The following is a 14,759-nucleotide window of genomic DNA, read 5'->3' as shown; positions in this document are numbered from 1 at the left end:
ACCTTTTTTTCTCCTTTTAGAACATCAGAGAAATTTCCATCAGAAAAATAATATCTATCTTCTACAAAACATTCTCTAACTAAATGGAAGGCAGACATAGTTCAAAATATTGAAATACATGTACAACATGTGTCTGTAGTTCCAAAACAACAGAATGAAAAGTGAGAGTTCCACCCAACCATTTAGAAATTTTTTGCTAGTGTTGTTTCATATTGTTTTTACTGAGTTGGTTGATTTGGAAAATTATTTTATATTCTATGCAAGGCTGTGTTTTCATATTGACAACCAACTGGCCAATCCATTTAGGAATCATTCTGATGGATTCGTTAATGTCACGAAGACAAAATAACTTATTCTTGGGCCCTTTTATTTTTAAATCAAGGTGTTGGGTGTCATATTTATATCAAAGATGTGAAATGTTTTCTTTTACTCTAACAGAATACTTTTTAAGCAATGTTCTAGTTGTCACACAATATCTTTAGATGTGCAATTGTTTGCAGTGTTTCCATTTCTAAAAGCTATTTGTTAACAAAGAACTTAGCACATAGTAGATGCTTACTAAATATTTATTAGGGTTATAATGATATGCTTTCTTTGCTGTTCTTACCCATTGTAGATTTAAAGTGCTAGACTGTATCTGTTAAAATTGCTTTCCAGATTCCCGAATAATAAGCAAATTCTGAATCTCTTGTCTTCTATACAGAAATATATCATTTTATGTGTTATCAATGATTCATCCAGGTCTTCAACAAATATTGATTACATGAGCAGAAACTTTGCAGTATATTTTGCTAATTTATATAATCCTTACATTTTACATACATACAAACTGAGACTCAGAGAAATAAGATGAATTATTCATAGTCAAATAATTATTAACGGACAGTGAATGTGGGTAAGCCTGGGTTTTCTCCTTGTAAGTTTAGAGTAACATGGGACTAATAAAACTATGATGTTACTTGATTTCAAAGAAGCAACAGAATATTTTTTAATGTATCCATTAGGGGAAGTTTCATAAAAAATTGGCACTATTTAATGTAATGGGCAGGGTTTTAAGAGACAGAAATTGTGTGTGTGTGTGTGTGTGTGTGTGTGTGTGTGTGTGTGTGTGTGTGTGTTTTGGTGGGAATACAACCAAATTAAAAGGAACAGCACAAGCAAAAACACAGAAATAGGATTATATATGGCAAATTTACAGAGACAAGATCTATACATTGTATTAATATTGGAGAATTGGGCTTTAAAGAAAAACTGGTTTTAAATTCCAGAGTACCTTAAATATAAGGCAAAGAGTTTAAACACTATTTAGGAGATAATAAGGAATAATTGAATGTTTTGAATTTGAGGGGAAAATACGATTAGAACTGTATGTGATTCAGGAATACTAATAAGATCAACTTGAACTGGGAGACACTTGAGAAATCTTAGATTATGTAGAAGATTATTGCAGCAATGCAGGCTTTAGATGATGAATGGCTGAACTTGGTTGAAGACAGTGAGAGAGGTGAAGAAGGAGTTAGATGCAGGAGGGTCTGCACTAGGCTGCCTGTGTAGGTGAAGGAGAGAGCCAAGGTCACACACGTTTTGAACCTGTGAGACAGGAAAAATCGTGGGTTTATTTCTAGAGATGAGGGGAATATAAGGAACAGAAGGTGATCTGTGGAGGGAAAGTGAATTTGCTTTGAGATGCAATTCTTTTGAGTTGGTAGGGCAATGTTAGAAATAGCTAGCAAATGATTGTAGTGATGCAAGTAAGAAAGTTTTAGAGTTTGTATTTCTTTAAAAACATTTCTCATGTTTGTTCATTAGTTATTTCAACAGATGATTCAGTCATTGACACCTTGAACATTTCCACCTCTGCCTTTTTGCATACACCTGTGCTTCTACCCTGCGGAGCTTCTTTTCTCATCTCCTCTTTTCCAAACGCTAACTAAACCAAAAAGACTTCTCAAATCTTCACTCTATCATAAAGTTTCCTAGTCGCCTTTAAGTATTACCTCCCATAATCTTTTTTTAGAGACTAATTTTTAGAGCAGTTTTAGGTTTGTAAAGCAATTAAGAGGAAGGTATAGAGATTTTTCATAAACTTCCTGCCACTCCACAGGCATGGCCTCCCCCATTATCAGTGTCACTCATCAGAACGGTACATTTTTTACCAAGGATGAATCTACATTGACACGTCATAATCACTCAAAGCCCGTAGTTAACCTTACGGTTCACCCTTAGTGTTATACAGTCGGCGGGTTTGGACAAATATATAATGACATGTATCTATTATCATTATAATATCATACGGACTATTTTCCACTGCCCTAAGAATTCTCTGTACCTTTGTTCATCTTTTATATGACTTAGTGTTTATAGAATTACTTGGAAAATGAGATAAATATTGATTTCTAGAATAAGAAGGGACATGACATTTTATATTTTGCTAGTAAATTTTCTTCCCATTTCCTGCAATAGAAAAAGTATCTTTTTAGTTCCCCCAATTGCATCTATTCTCTCTCAAATTTTAGTAATGATCACTCTTCATTTTTGGTGGGGGAGGAAGGGGGAATAAAAGCTATCAGACAATTATTATCTGATCTTCTCACTACCAAATCCACTGATTAATTTTCTCTATTTAACACAGTTACATCTTCTCGAAACCATTTTTTTCTCTTAACTTTTGTGACAACACCTCCTACTGCCCTGGCCCCTCTTTCTTTATCTCTTTGGCTGCGTCTTTCTCCATTGCACCGTCTATAAATATTGGATTATCCCAAGCCCATTCTTGGTTCTCTTTTTCTTGATACACTCAGTTTTTCAAAACATTCATTAAATGCCAGGGCTTTAGAATCCACGTGTGTGGATTTATACACAATGATATCTCTAGGCCTTAGCACTTCCTAGAATAAGGCTCGCACGTCAAAACGCATACTCGATATTTCCACTTTGATATCTAATAGACATCTAAAATATCCAAAACAGGATATTTTAGATTCCTCTAACTCCTGACAACATCTTCTTCTTCTGTTATTTCCAATCTCAATTTATGGCATCACTATCCACACACTTACTCTAGTCATAAATCTGGGAATCTGCTGAGTTTCTTTTTATTCCTTCCACTTCTAAATTTAATCTACCATAAAATACATTTGGCTCTACTTTAAATGTAAATCTTAAATATGGGCAATTACCCCATCTTCCTGCTGCCACACTTGTCCAAACTGCTATTATCCATCACCTGTATCAGCATGATAGCTTCCTAACCCATTTCTTATGCTTTCAGCCACCTAAATGAAGTTCTCCACACCAAATCCAAAGTCACTCCATCATTAAACAACTATTTATTGATAATTCACCAGGCATGAGGCATCATCGTAAGCACTAAAGAGAAAGCAGCCAGCAAAACAAAATCAACCCTAAATCTCTATTGTCTTTGCATTTATATCTTTTTTGGGGGGAACTCAGTAAACAAACATGTAAAAAGATATATAGTATTAAATGCTGATCAAAAATTAAAGTAAGATAGAGAAGATAAAGAGTGCAAGGATGAGGTAGAAAAATATTGTTTTATATAGAGCTATGAGAAAGGACTTGCTTTTAAAATTGTATTTTATCCAAGACTTTAAGGAAAGGGTTAAGTCATGCAAGTATCTGGGGAAAGAGCCATCTAAGCAGAACCAACATTAAGAGCAGAGTAAGTCATTGTAATGCCTTTCAATTTTACATTAGACCAATGAAAACTTTTGAGCAACAAAACAAACTTTTTAAGATTTAAAAATATTTTCCTGGCTACTATGTGAAGAATAAGGGGTCAGAGTCAAGCACCAAGCCAGCAGAGAGCTTTGCATTGCCACAGTCTAGAAGAGAGGTTATGGTCATTTGCACAGGTTTCTAGCACTGTAAGGCGGAGGTGGCTCATCAGTTTGTGTATATTTTGTAAGTAGAGCCTATAGGTTTTTCCTGGTGCAGTGTAATGAGACATCAAGGCTCTTGGCTTTAGCAACTGGAATTGCTTTTTTTCTGAGATGGAAAAAACCTTAGGAGGGTTTGAGAGAAAAAAATAGGTTTGGGTTTCAGAGAGGAGCTGTATGGATAAGTTTAGTAGATACTTGTAAGAGTTTGGAATTCAGAAGAGAAGTAGGAACAGCACATAATAATTTATGAGGTGCGAAAATTGAAACTGGATACAATTACTGAGGGCCTAAATATGTATGGATAAGAGAGGAAGTATGAACAGGGTATCCTGGGGTACTCCAATATCTAGAAGTTGGAAAGATGAGGGATAATCTATGTAGACATTATTTCTTTATCTCTCTTCGTTTATTTATTGATGTACCTTATTTTCTAATTCATTGTGGGTATGTTGAATATCTGGCTGTTACCCCTTTTGGCTTCTGCTTCTTTAGCTTTCATTTTAATAATCAAAATGAATCATCTTTAAATTAATGTGAGTTTATTGCCTTCTGTGTATTTATGCTTAACATATTTTTAAAAATTCTTCTCAAATACCTATTAGTGATATAATTATAAATAAAGGCATGATTGAATTAATTAGAGAACTAGCAATGTATACTCATGAGAGTAATACAACTCATGAGTTTTTCAACCTGAAATCTACTATCATTTTGAGTCCCTTTCAATGCAACCATAAATCTACTGAAATTAAATGCAATATTTTGTGCTTATGGTCATTTTTCAGCAGAGAAGGGCTTCCTAGTTTTTTTCACATTCTTAAAGAAATCCATAAACTGTAAAACATTATAAGCCACTTTATACATACAGCTTTTAAAACAATTCCACATTTCTTCCAAGTGTAGGCCACAAGTTACTTTAAAGTGTTAAATTTATATTCAGAAGACACTGGGATAGAGAACAAAAAGAATAAGAATTCAGTTCTTACTGAATTTCAACAATGGACCCGTTCTGAAAGAAGCATGGTTAAGGTTGCTGTTAGAGGGGCAAACTGTTTGATGCCACAAACTGCTGGGCACGTCAGCACTGTCATTCTGTGGGTTCCCTTTTCAGTTTCTATTTCTCTTTTTTAAAAAGGTCTTAAGTTTTTATTCAGTTGATTTTGCAGAAAAACCTCAGTAAATTTGATAGAATATTATTTTTAAGTATAATAAACTATACAAAATGCTTCAAGGTCCAGCAAATCTTGCTTCTCTCTTAACGATGTGCACATTGGGGTGGCAACTTGGGATGGAATGAAATTTATGTCTTGACAAAAGATCATAAAGTAAATAGGACAAAAATGTAATGCCTGGGCCTTTGTAAAGTTGGTGCATTCTTTATTAAGACAAGCATGATTCTGTGCTTTGCATTCAGGGTGGTATTCTGCAGCATACATTTTAATTGCCAATGTTTTCAGAATTACATTAAAAATTACTAAGCATACCTTCAAATATTTGTTCTTTTGGTAACCAAGTTTTTACTTCACTCCATTTTCTTATTTTGGAAGACATATATGTCTATTTTTACATCACTTTAAAAGAACATTCCCAGTTTCACAAATCTCTGTTTTTACACAGTGATGAGAGAACTGAAACTAATATTTGTCAAAGCAATATGAAGTAGACTAGTTACTGAGCTTGCCATTTATTAATTTTCATAGTAATATTCCAGCAGATAGTCTTTTAAATGCTATCTTTGGGGACCTATTGTGTTTTCATCCTTTTATTGTTAGATTAAGCACTTTAACAATCCAATTTTTTTCAAGCAATAAATTTGACTACATTTTTGAAAGTTCTCTAAAAATTTTTTAAAGTTGATTTAGACAATCTTTTAAAAAAAATAATGATTTTATCTTAATTTCTTTATAATCTACTCTAAGGTTTTCTAAACTCATAACTATAAATTTGGGGGACTTATAAATTATTTTTACTGTCATGATTCATGGACATTCTGGCATGAAATAAACAAATATAATACAAATAATTCAAAACAAAATATTTAAATCACAAAAGTAATCAAGAAACGTAAATGGTGTCTTAATCTTGATACTAATACCAAGGTGAGAATGACTAATCAGATTTTTAGGTGGATCTTGGCGTATACTCTATAATCTAATGTTTATTCATTTTGTAATATGAACAGCAGTCTTGTTATAAAATGATATATACAGAAAACAAAATCCTCCTAGCTAGTATTTTGAAGTCACTTTTGAAAGTTTTTTTAATGAAAGTTCTCTAATGGACTTCTTTTCAGGAGTAAATGATTTGGCAGATGGAATATTTTCACTCAATATACTATATTTCAGAATTTTTGTTGGAATGATTCCTTCTTCCATTTTTAGTTGATAGCAGCGGCTATAGAATTAATATGCATTAACTTTTGAGCCAGTCACATAAAAATGAAAATGATAGCACCTATATTTACTTATTTAGTCAAATGGAACATTTAGAACAATTCCAGAAATGGAAGTTAAGCAAAAAAAAAAAAAAAAGAATAATAGTTATCTAAGCAACTGAAATACAACTGAAATAGTCATCAAAAGGCCATTATATCTTTGCTTTTTTCTGAGAATCTTTTGGATACATGGTCTGGATACTAGCACATGCTTAGCAAATGCTAAATAACTTATACTTTATACCTTAAGCTAAAAGACCCCATGAGTCAATTTTCTAGTCCACAGAAAGTAAATACCAAAGATATATAATGAGATTAAGGAAGAACAACCTACTAAGGAAACGTATATCTATAGTGAGACTGGGGAAGGGAGAAAATTCATAATCTGAGAACAACATGAAAAATTAGAAAAAGTGATAATTTTTAAAATGAAATAGATCTAAGAACCACCAAACCAAACACTTTTGGATCACTCAATATAGCTTAAAACATTGAGTGTCATTGAAAGTAGCACAGACTATAAAAACGAATATTATAATAATGTTCTTGGTTTATCCTACAATTTAATCATATTTAGTGTTTTTATTTAACCCATAGAAAACTGATTAATACGAATAATTTATACTGTGAGAAGCAGCCTAATCTTGATGGAAACAATCAACTTAGGAGACAGACAGGCAGACAGACTAGATTTTACTCCAAGATCAACCATATTCCACACCAATGCTATCCAATGTAAATACTATGTGAATCACATAGGTAATTTTAAATATTCTGGTAGTCACGACAAATTAAGTAAAATAAAATGAGTGAAATTACTTCTAATAATATTTTTATTCTAATACATTCAAAATATAACCAATATTAAAAATCATTAATGAAATGTTTAATAAATTTTTTGGTATTGAGTCTTTGAATCAAATGTACATTCTACACTTATGGCAAAAAATTTCAATTCGGATGCTAAATTTTCACCTAAATACTTGATCTCTATTTAGACTATATAAAACTTAACAGGTGAAAAAGTAAACTCATGTACTGAAATTGCTCCAAACATACTCAACAGTTTTCTAATAGTTGACTTATCAGTTTTTCAATTGATTTTAAGTTAACTAATATGAAATACAATTAAAAATTCAGTTCTTCATTTGCCCTCGCCACATTGCAAGTACTCAATAACCACATGTGGCTCGTGGTCACAGTCATGGCAGTGCTGTCCTATATGGATGTCTTTGGGCAAGATTCTAAGCCCTAGTAAACCTAGGACAGCAAAACCAAGGATTTGAGGTTCGGAAGAATTAGATATATTTATTAAGGTCCAATTATGTACTCATGATTCAGTGAAGGAGATATAAAATATTTCCATACAAAATTATTTATGTTTTTGTTTTAAAGAAACGAGTATATATTGATATACCTGGGAAACTTATAGAGAAGGTGCACATGTGGAGTAATTATTTAGGAGGTCTGCAGCTGCTTCATTGTTCTTTTGGGGAAACTAATTTCAAGAGAATAGGAAAGGATGATTTGTTAAATGTAAAAATATTAAGCAGAAACTATCTGATTAATGATTAACTATGTCAAAAGAGAAACTATTCCCTTCTGCCTTTAAATTAGGAAAATATATAATCAAATTCTTAACATATGGTACCCTGGATGGTGACTCTTAAAATATAATTTTAGGCCTATATGTGATATTTTCAGTTCTCTCACATATATATGGTGCTTAACTATTAAATGGTGGAGATTTTTTTTAAAGCTATTTTAAATTATATTTAGAAGTTGCATGTAATTCAATTGTGAATTTGCCTCTTGTGATTTTACCTTGTCATTTAATCTTAGATTTAGCATAAAATTAGGCAAGGCAGAAACTAACAGTAATCATTTTTACAAGAAAAATTATTTTCTAGAAGTTCTCATTTCCACCGCCTAGTTTCTAAATACTGGAACTGTTCTGTAAATAATGCCATATAAGTATTACATGATACTTATACTTAAAATGAGATTTAAAAAAAATTTTCTTCACATTAGTATTAAATTTTCTCATCTCACATATACATAGATTTTTAGATAAAACCACTGTATGATTTGCAAAACACATATTTTGTATATATTTTTACATTTGATCCATATCTCATTGTCCTATGTTTGCAGGGACTCTACCGTTACCATGCTTTTCTAGACAAGGAAAATATGGTGTGGGAGGTTTAGTGACTTACCCAGGGTGGCTTACTGGCAAGAGAGCTGGAGGCAGAACCCAGCCGATAAGCCAAGATTTTCTCCAGAATTCCTTAGAGCAAAGCTGCAAAATATTTTTAGTATTTCCACTCACTCCATGTCGTTTAGTGCCAACAAATAATGATTTACATAAAGCATTAAAATAATGTATTCTACACAGAAAACTGGGCTTAGCTGGTTTTGCAGAAAGAAATAAACTTTCATAAATTGACCTTATTATTTGACCTTCCCAGGAAACTTTTCTACATATATCATTTTTCCTGACTGTGCTTCTATAGCTTTAATGAGTTTATCTTTTTTGTATTATTTTTTTCTGAATGTTTTTGGACAGCAGGGTAGCAGTGGAGCTGTAAGTGTAGCCATTAGGATCCGGCAGCGATCACCACCCTTAGTAACAGAGACCCCTGCTCTGTGCACCAGGCTTTTGTGATCCGAAGGCAGTTAAAGTTTGAGAAACTTCCACTCTCATCCTCTTAGATGTTCCCCATGGGCTGAAATGCTCCCCGTGGGCAAGGTGGTCACAGCTTAAGATAGGAGCCAACTCCTCCCTTTTTTTGGACCACACCCCAGATACCTGGATGCCAAATTCTCTACTTTAATAGCCTGTTTCCAAGACCTGTATCAGTCACTTCTCCAAGTCTTTCCTTCCTGCGTGGGTCACACCACTGATGTGAGTTCTATTGAACCCTGAGGTGGCTAAAGGTGATCATTTGTGGTGTGAGTGAACCAGCATAGATGAAATAGCCGCACTGCCCACTTGTTATGCAGGACAGAGGCAGGACTGAGAAGAGAAGTGGAGTTTGTTCTTGAGAACACAAAGGAGTCAGAAATCTAAATTTGAACCTGATCTTCTAGGACTTTTTATGAAGAAACATTTGTAATGCAAAGAGTATATGAGATATTTTATTTAAAAATTTTAGCTTGATTTGTTAAATATGTAGAGTATGGATTATGAACCTCCATAGATACTTTTGACCTGAATCTTAAAAAATGTTAGAGGCAGACCCCAAAAGTGGAAGATAATTCGAATCTTAGTTCAACTATTTAAGTAACTTTATAAGTTAAGCAAACACTCTCTACAATGTTCTTCTTCCTCTATAAAAGAAGAGTAATGATAGTATTGGTCTTGAGTTTGGTATACCAGATACGCTGGTGGATGTGGAGTGTTTAGCTTAGTGCTTAAACATTTAAGTGTCTTCTTCCCCAAACATATATTATCAATTTTCCTTCTCATGGATTAATGCTGATTTTTTGACCATGTAATTAAAATTCTAGATAGCAAAAATGTGAAGCATGGCTATTAGCAATAAATCAAAACACAAGTGTTGACGACAATATGGGAAAAAGGGAACCCTCATGCACTGTTGGTGGGTTTGCAAATTGGTACAGCCACTATGAAAAACTGTTTAGAGTAAGTTAAAAATAGAACTACTTTATGACCCAGAAATTCCACTTCTGGGTATATATCCAAAGGAAATCAAAACACTAATTTGAAATGATATCTGCACCTCTATGTTCGCTGCAGTGCTATTTACAATAGCCAAGATATGGAAGCAACCTAAATGCCCATCAGTAGATAATTGGATAAAGAAGAATGGGTATATATATACAATGGACTATTACTCGGCCATAAAAAAAATGAAATCTTACCATTTACAACAACATGGATGGACCTAGAGGGTATTATACTAAGTGAAATAAGTCAGACAAAGAAAGACAAATACCATGTGATTTCATTTATATGTGGAATCTAAAGAACAAAAGAAATGAACAAAGTGAAAACAGACTCATAGATACATAGAACGAACTGGTGATTGCCAGATGGGAGGGGTGTTGAGGGGCTGGGTAAAAAAGGTAAAGGGATTAAGAAGTACCAATGGTGGTTAGGAAATAGTCACAGAGATATAAAGTACAATTTAGAGAATATAGTCAATAACATTGTGATAAATATCTACAGTGCCAGGTAGGTACTAGACTTATCGTAAGGATTGCTTCATAAATTATATAAATGTCTAACTGCTATGCTCTATACCTGAAACTAGTACAAAACAATTTGAATATCAATTCTATTTGAAAAATAAAAATTAAAAAAAAAAAAGAAGTATGTGAAGCAGACTACAATTAGGTTAGAGTGGATCATTTCTGGGCTGCAAATGGAATGTCCACTGACAGTATGGCTTATCCTCGAGTTGACTGAATACATCTTCATCTGTGACTGAGTGACAGAAGCAGGGTGGATAATGCAGCAACATCAAGTTTCCTTCCTCTTTCTGGGGGAAATAAAAAACATCTAAGGCAAGAATGAAAGGCATGGAAAGTTCTTTCTTCAGTACTGACTCCAAAGTGCCACTATTTGTGCCAGAGGCATCCATCCTTCTTTCTCCCTCTAAGTAGGGAATGTGGGAGATCTTGAAGCCCAAGTAAAATCCAAGAATTACAAAGGGAAGGAAAAAAATGTTCCTAGTGAGATGGGAGTTGAGTGACATATCCAAAAGGAGATAAATAAGCAGATTTAAGGAATGCAAAAGATGAAGTTAGAGGAATGAAGCATCTGCTGGGCTGGCCTGAAGAAAGAGGGGAGATACAGCCACCAAGTCAGTCTCTGGGGGAAAGTGACAGTGTCCCTCTGAGAGAGTGCGACATGTGTAGGGGGGGAGGGGGAGAGAGAGAGAGAGAGGAGAAGAGAGGGGAGGAAAGACAGGCCTTTTTTCTTTTCTCTTTGTTTTTTTGTTTGTTTGGATATGTCCGCAGAGGCTGCCAGGTTTAGAATCTTGCTTTAGGTGATAGTTATTTAACATTCGTGAGTTCAGGGAGAACTTTAAAAATGCAATTCTAGCACAGAAATCTTTACAAGGAAAGGCTTTATTTTTCATTTTATAAAGAAATGTTAAAAAGTCTGTTTTTATATATTTTCATAAAGCTATCACCAAAAATATTTTAATAAGCCTTGTCTTTCTATCATCTTGTAATTTTTTTCATATTGCATTGAACTCTCATTTCAAGGAATATAGTTTGAAATAAGATCATCCCTGCGTGACCGTAGCATTAATCAGTGTCACACATTAAAGTGTTAAATAACATTTGAAGCATGATCTTTGGATTAAAGATTTCTATAACAACCCACTTGGGCTTGAGAAACACTTGCTCAGTGTTACATCTGGAATTTAAACTTGGAATTTTCATTTAACTGAGCATTAATTCAAGATGGCTATTATTTAGAGTATTTTTCCCACAGCTAATATAAAATATATGTGAAATTTGGTTCAGGACATTGGCTTTGTTTTTTAGCTATACAAAGCATATTATCAAAAAACAAATCAATGAGCTTATCAGTCATGAGAAAACAACCAGTGATAATATACCAACTTTTCCCCATAAATCCGTAGAAGACCTCCTTACTCTTTCTACCCATGGAGAACCACTCTATCACTCTGCCTAGGTATTTACCTGTAGAGCTGAAACACCAGAGAGATGGTCTCAAAATGTTCATTGAACATTGAATTAATAAGCATTGGAAACATGCTGCTCTGAAATTGTTATTATATTAAGCAATAAATGTCCTGATTTTTTAAACCATTTTCAGCGGGGCTTTATACAAACAACTTGAAGCAATGTGCTTCATAAAGCTAACTCTTACAGAGGAATGAGAGAGTATGAGTCTCACCCAATTCTAAGTATTTATTTTTCTTATACATAATAAATGTTATTAATTTCAGTTAAGTACTACTAAAACTATTTATTAATATGTTACCAATGATACTATTTTTTAATGACCATTATATTTAATGTGTTTCTTATTGTCAAATTACTTATTCTGGCAAACTTTTTTCTAGTGCCATTGAGCACTCACAAAGTAGTAAATACATGAAAACATATTGATTAGTGATTACGGAAATGCAAATTAAAATATAGTAAGACACTACTACACTCCTTCAAGAATGATAAAAATTCAAAAAGGCTATCAGTCCCAAGTATAAACAATATTGCCCCAATAAATTTAATTTAAAAAATTCTCATGGCTGGTAGGTATGTAAATTGATACAAATATTTTAGAAAGTTGTTGTAATTGTCTACAAAAGTTGTAAACATGCATTCCATGTGTTAAATACCCAAAAAGAAATGGGTGTACATGTGAACCAGAAGATATGCATGAGCAGGTCGATAGCAGAATTATTTATAATAGCACTAAACTACGAAAGATGCCAAATATCCATTTATCCAAAGACAAATGGATGCATATATTGTGGCATATGTATGGTTGAATTTTAGAAACATTATAATGGTTAAAAGAAGCTATAAGACAAGAATGCATACTATTTGGTTCCACTTACAAACATATTTTCCATAGAAGAAACTAGAATGTTAGAAATCATGGTAGTCATTACCTTTGGGAAAGAGATAAGAGGTGGGGGTTTGGGAGGAGTCATAAGGGCAGCTTCTAGTATAGCCTTATAAGTACCTACTTTTCACTAATTCTTTGAGCTATGCATTTATGTTTTTTGTGCTTTTCCAAATGTGTTAGCCATTGCATTAGTTTCCTAGGGCAGCCAAAATAAATTATGACAAAGGGTGGCTTAAAACATCAAAAACCTTCTCTCACAGTTCTGGAAGGCCAAAGCCCAAAATCAAGGTGTCAACAAAGCCATGCTCCCTCTGAGACTGATTTGAAAACTTCCTGCCTCTTACTACCTTCTGGTGGTGGCTGCTGATCCTTGATGTTCCTTGGCTTGCAGCTGCATCACTCTAACCTCTGCCTCTGCTGTCACTTAGTGTTTTTACTTTGTATCTTTGACTTCACATTGTCTTCTTGTAAGGGCACCCGCCATATTGGAGTAGGAGTCCACTCTACTCCAGTACAATGTCATCTTAGCTAATTACACCTGTAAAGACCTTGTTGCCAAATAAGGTCACATTCTGAGTTGTTTGGGATTAAGACATCACCATATCTTTTTAGAGGAGCACAATTCAACCTGTAACACTCATCCAAAAAAAAAAAAAGGGGGGGCGGGGGGAGAAAAGCTGACCACCTAGCTGTTAATCGGTTTATATATACTTTCGGGTTGCTCTCTCTATCTATTCATAAATCATACTATACACTTTCAAAATTACACACATTTTGCATTATATTAATGCTAGATAATATTTTATTTTAGGGCCTACATAATTTTTTAGACCATTTCTTTATTCTTGTACACTGGAGTATTTTCTAATTTTTTTTTTTAATGATATGCACACTTCTGAGGAGGACTCCCTTGTTGCTCAATCACTGGATATATTCAGAACTTTTTTTGAAGTAAATTTCTACATGTAAAATTTTGTGCGAAATTAATACACAACTATATGTCTTTTGATAGCCATTAACAAATAAAAGTCTAATGTATTTGTATCAGTTTCCTTTGCTGTCAGTGGAATGTGAGAATGTCTGGTCTATACACCCACCCCTTCTAAAACCAAGTGTTATTATCTTTATTCATTTTCATTTTTTATAAGGAAAATGTTTTAATTTTTCTTATGAACATCTCACTGTTTTAATTCACAATGCTTATTTTTCAAAACTTTCTTGCACACATATATGCAACTACTTGAATTGATAAGGTTCATCCTTCTTTGCACACTGTTTCTGATGCTTAATTCGATGTTTGGAAGGCTAAACTTTTTGTCACTAGATCTACCACTTAAAAGTTTTTTTGGCTTTTAATCAATTCACTATAAAATTAAAATCAAAATTGTCAAGATTATCAATTAAGTCATCATAATTTTGCCAAATGAAGATATAAAATGCAAACCAATTTTAAAAAGCTGTTTTTGTCTATGGCCATGCCATCCTTAATAAGCCCGATCCCGTTTGATCTTGAAAGCTAAGCAGGGTTGGGCCTGGTTAGTACTTGGATGGGAGACCACCTAGGAAAACCAGGTGCTGTAAGCATAAAAAATAAAAAAATAAGGGATTGTAAACAAGGTCCTTGCAAACTGTGAGGTCAACCAAGGGTTGTCTTGCCTAAAAAAATAATAATAAAATAAACTAAAATCAATAAATAAACTATTTTTTACCATTATTTTTTAAATGAAATGCTTTTTTTTACACAAAAAGTGGAATGACAATTTCAAATTAAAAGATTGTTCATTATATTATATAAATAGTTTTAATAAAGCTTACTATAATTGCTCTTATTTTTCTTATACTT

General features: G+C 33.3%; 1 pseudogene; it reads left to right on the top strand.

Annotated features, from left to right (window-relative positions):
* Positions 1-14,381: 14,381 nt before the first annotated feature.
* LOC118609444 lies at positions 14,382-14,500 on the top strand (annotated as a pseudogene).
* The last annotated feature ends 259 nt before the right edge of the window (positions 14,501-14,759 follow it).

Source organism: Rousettus aegyptiacus, unplaced genomic scaffold (assembly GCF_014176215.1).
Source record: "Rousettus aegyptiacus isolate mRouAeg1 unplaced genomic scaffold, mRouAeg1.p scaffold_m13_p_11, whole genome shotgun sequence".
NCBI lineage: Eukaryota > Metazoa > Chordata > Mammalia > Chiroptera > Pteropodidae > Rousettus > Rousettus aegyptiacus.
Note: the sequence above shows the minus strand (reverse complement) of the source record. Positions and strands in the feature narration are given on the sequence as shown.